The sequence below is a fragment of the Carya illinoinensis genome, chromosome 7 (assembly GCF_018687715.1).
Source record: "Carya illinoinensis cultivar Pawnee chromosome 7, C.illinoinensisPawnee_v1, whole genome shotgun sequence".
NCBI classification, from domain to species: domain Eukaryota; kingdom Viridiplantae; phylum Streptophyta; class Magnoliopsida; order Fagales; family Juglandaceae; genus Carya; species Carya illinoinensis.
Genome location: NC_056758.1, coordinates 34959332 through 34964125, shown reverse-complemented (window position 1 = coordinate 34964125; position 4794 = coordinate 34959332). Strand labels below are relative to the sequence as shown.

General features: G+C 37.3%; 1 long non-coding RNA gene across 2 annotated transcripts; it reads left to right on the top strand.

The window, feature by feature from the left end:
• Window positions 1-1764: 1764 nt before the first annotated feature.
• Window positions 1765-3470, top strand: LOC122317007. Of its 2 annotated transcripts, XR_006244355.1 has the most exons (3): window positions 1782-2480; window positions 3136-3273; window positions 3397-3470. It is a non-coding gene; the product is annotated as an uncharacterized LOC122317007 (long non-coding RNA). The 2 variants fall into 2 exon arrangements; XR_006244354.1 differs by having other exon boundaries at window positions 1765-2480; window positions 3136-3470.
• The last annotated feature ends 1324 nt before the right edge of the window (window positions 3471-4794 follow it).

Below are 4794 nucleotides of genomic sequence, written 5' to 3'. Positions count from 1 at the left end.
GAAATCAGATAATTAAATACAAAAAATGTCGAATAAGTCAATAGAAGATGAATTAAGTCTACCATATTGGATGTTTTATACTAATCATGCATCACGGCATAGCATTGATATATCTTATCTCCCTAGCAAAACTTATAAGAAAATACTAATTTGTTTTTGATCCTGAAGTAAATATTAAGACAACCAGAAAGACCAAATGGAAGAATTGCTAGAGAAGAGTTTCATATAAAAGTCAGCATACAAATTATCTCACACACAGCCACACAAATCTACAAATAGGTAAATCAATACATTACGGATCCAAAAACTACAATAACAGAATCAATGGTTGCTTGAGCCGAAGGCAAGACTGAGTGCACCTTAGAAAATCAGCAAAAAAATCACAAAATAAATTAAACCAAAGTCAGTCCTATGCAATATTGAGTTCCATAAATTTTTCTCAGCCAAAAACCGAGAGCAAAAGCCCTAATCGGGGCTGACCGTAAATCAAAAACCGAAATAAAACTAGGGTTGCAAGAGAAAAAAAACCAACGAACTTTAAATCTTTGCCAATGCACGAATCTGATTTGAGCTTGCGCTAGACAAAAGCCAATAATGATTCTGCTCCAAGAATCGAAGGAAGGAAAAATAAAAAATAGATTGAAAACGAGAGAAAGAGAGAAAGGGGGAGAGAAAACATACGGGTTGGAGAAGAAGCTCGTGTGATTGCAAGAAGAATCCGAGTGTTGTTTTGGTGGATTGCGAGAAATGAAAAAGAGAAAGGGGGAGAAAAAACGCGGGGGGAAAAATGAGAGAGGGATACCGCGGTTGATGAATTAAAATGTAGTAAAATATTCGAAAAATGAATGTATAGTAGCCCTTCATATTTGAAGGAAACCGTATAAACACTGTAGGTTAAAACTTCCCATTACTTAGTTTGACTAATCCAATGCAGCTCACTTTTACACATATTCATCGTTTTATGCATTTGACTTAGTTTTTGATGAAACCAATGCCAATGCTCTTAGATCCCTCGAGTGGCTTCCTCTCTCACACTCAAAGTCTCCCTCACCCATCTCCACCTCCTCTGCATTTTCTTCCTCCTTGTTTTTTTTTTTTAAATCATAAATATCATGGTGATGAATTTTATTATATATGTTGAAAAAGGTTGCAAACATAAATAGAAGATCAATAAAATGAATCATCGTAATTGTTTCCGTACAACCAGTTTCACATACCTTCAAATCAATAGTAGTAAAAAGATTAAACCAACCACCTCTGAACAATTTCAAGATGCCTTCTGCTTTGGCTGCTGCTTCAACTTGGCCCTTTCTTCACGAATCTTCTGCATCTTGAGCATCCGCTCCATGACGAGTTCATACTTGCGCTTCTCGGAAGCGGGAGCCTCACCTCGACCATCTCAGTCTGCGCTACGATCATTTTATTCGAAGATCCCTCTACAGTTGGTTACACGCGAAGTTGCCACCGGCATGGAGATCTCTTAAGTATAATTTATGGTCCAATTCTTTTATATGTTTTACTCCACTTAATAGAATGATAGCGTTTTACAGTTAATGAAACGATGCGTTTCAAGGCGTACGAGGGGAGTCCCAAAGTTGCAGACTGTATATAGAATTTTTCTTAAACCCAAATCCCAAATTGAAGATTCAACAAAAATTTTAGCAATTACAAAAAAAAAAAAAAAAAAAAAAAATCACACACACAAATCAAAATACGACTACATCTAACTATAGAGAGAATTGATCTGCACACAGGAGAAACTCTCGGAAGAAGAAAACACAAGAAGTCCATTCATGACAGTTTAACCTATTGGACCTCATTCTTTAGCTGGGCCTGAATGGACTTCGCTTTCGATTTATAATTTCGTAGCACACGGAAGATTGGGCCGTGTGCATCGAAACACGCAGATCACTGGTCCGGATTCGGGAGGCAGGAGGTCTTTCACCAGACGGTCCTGCGTCGCAAGGGAGATTAGAGAATGTCCAATCTGGGCTTCTAAACCAATGGCCGACACTGAACCTCCGTTCTGCCCTTGCACAGCACCGCGTTATTTCGTCTCCTCAGTCTTGCTACCGGCCACAAAAACCATCAATCTTCGTCTCTCGCTAATCAGTGCCTTCGGCTAACCGTAACGTCCATCACCTGCCACGCGACCTCAGATTGTCCAATGCCCCAATACGGTCTGATCTCGACAAAGGCGGTGGCAGCGACTTGGATCCCAATGTAAGGAAGAGCCAAAACCAGATGAAGCGTGAGGCTAGGCTCGCCATCCGTCGGGGCATGGAACTCCCATCCTTTTTTACTATTCGAATCAAACGTACTCTCAGGTGCCCCCGCCAATATCCCTTGATGCGGAAACAGCCCTATATACATTGTTTTATTTCCAATTCCGAAATTAACTTGAGCTCCAAATTGACGTTGGTAAATGCCTAGTAGCTTCCCTTGTCGAAGAGGCATTCGAAGCTCTAATGCCAATGAAGGTGCCAATGCTGCTGACTATTCTTTCTGAGCCGTACAATCTCATTATGCAATTAATATTCAATTTTCTGTGTTATGTTTGGTTGAATATTTGGTTAGTCATGGTTAAGTAATTACTCTCTCATATTACGAGTACTTGACGATATTGTGCTAGGTCATGTTATATCTGAATGCTGCCTACAGAGTTTGGAACTTCTAATCGTCTGAGTTCCAAGTTCCTGACCACATGAGTACATGACCATCTTAAATGATTATATGTGTCGAGTGTCTATTTATTGTTGGGTGGAGAGAGATCATCAGAATGATTCATTTGGAAATATAAACCTTTTCAGTTCTCAGTACTTGCCCCTCATAATGTGTATTCATAATCTGTAGTTTCAACTTTCTCAGATGGCTAGTTTTTAAGGCTCAAATCATTGTTTGCTTTGTAAATCTTGGCATGCTCCTAAACCAGTGGACTGGATTTTACATAGTACATTCCAATGCCTTTGTTTTTGCGTACTTGCTGGAGAATTTCGTGCCAAGTTTGATATGATAGTATATATGCGTGCTCTATGGTTTTGGCGGTTTCTGCCAAGTTTGAATGTTTCATATGATTGTATGATCTATGTTTCACATATATATCTAATGCTAATAGAGATGCTTCATTTTTGTTAGATAAACTACGACAGGATGTGCAACGTGAGTTATGGATCATGGCTTGATTCAGGACAAAAGATGGTGACCAGAGGAGGCTGCTGGCTTTGTCCGTTTCAATGGTTAGGGGAGAGGATGATCATGAAGAAGCAGAAGAAAGTCAGTATAGTTGCTAGAGTATCATATTTTGTATCATATTTTATCAAACTTACTGAGCTTCGGGAGATATTAATTAGTTTCTTGCAGTCATGTTCCAACTTACTTTTTGGGTATTGTTTCCAGGGATCTGATCATAAAGACATTAACATAACAACCAGATGGCTTGAAGGTCTGTTCAATAAGGACATTACAATCAACGATGAAGTTTATTCAGTTCAGAGTGTTGGAATTAGAATAATGCTACATATATAGTCTTAGAGTATGCAAGTACAGCATAATATCCTTTTGAGAAAAAGTGGATTTTACTGTTAAAAAATTAATTTTTTTTTTTTCATATAAATGTCGTATTTATTCACTTTTTTTCAAAAAGAATGTATAACACTTGCGCACTCAATGACTGCAAATATCATTCTCTTAAATTTAACCTCAAGGTATGTTGAAATATTCCACCTTTGCTATTCTGATCACCACGTGAATTAGATATATTTTTTCAGGGAAAATTTAATAATTAGTCCTTGGCTTTAGGTTGACCTATTATAACCGTAGTAATATTTATTTTGCCCTAACGTGATCGTATTGAATTGAATAGCGGTGCGTTTTAAGGGCTGGCTGTATGCAGACTGAACTTGTGCCATGTTAGAGGCAGGCCCAATCTAGGTTTGGGCCGTCGTTATATGACATCTATAGTTAGGCTCGTGGTCGCGTCGGTTGATGTTTGGGTCATGCAGCCTAAAATTGTGGCCTCAATTGTAATCTTAATTCAAGGAAAATGGGAAAATTTTCTCCTCTCTCTTTTATATGATCAAGTTTTCTGGAGAGTTTTGTTAGTTACAAATTTAGTGTACAACTCATGAAACCATTATATTTATATATAAAAATGAAAATATTAATGCTAAGTGTAATTCTACATATAATCGTGAAGTGCGTAAATGCCGCATAATCGCTTTGAAAAAGAGTGGAATCTACTATTAAAAAATTAATTTTTCTTTCATATGGGTCTTATATTTTATTCACTTTTTTCAAAATGATTATACGGCGATTACATAATTTACGGTTGTAAATATCTTTTCTTTAATATTAATTATTATTGTGGGATCTATTTTAATAGTGTGGGGTGTGTCCAACGATAGGATTGTAAAATTATATGGTGATCCATGTGAGTCAAGAGAAAGAAAAGTTTCATGGCCATACATTCAGTACTTTGTCCTAGTTGTACATTTTTTTATTGGCATCCGGTATTCGATAACAGCATCCCGACTAATTTCGAGGGTGCACTAGTCTCGGTAAAGAGTTTTCTGCAAGTGTATCTCAAATAATTTAAAAAAAAAAAAATCCTTTAATCTGATGGTTTTTAAATATTGTTTATATTCAAGAAGATTCGAATATTATACCTTGGAGGAACTAGGGAGCATGCCTCTACCACCAAGGCCTTTACCTACCACTTAAATCAATCCCTGAGTTGTTTGTCCAGGCTGTACATATTTGTTTTGTAAGAAGCCTTAGTACACCATAAGACGTTAG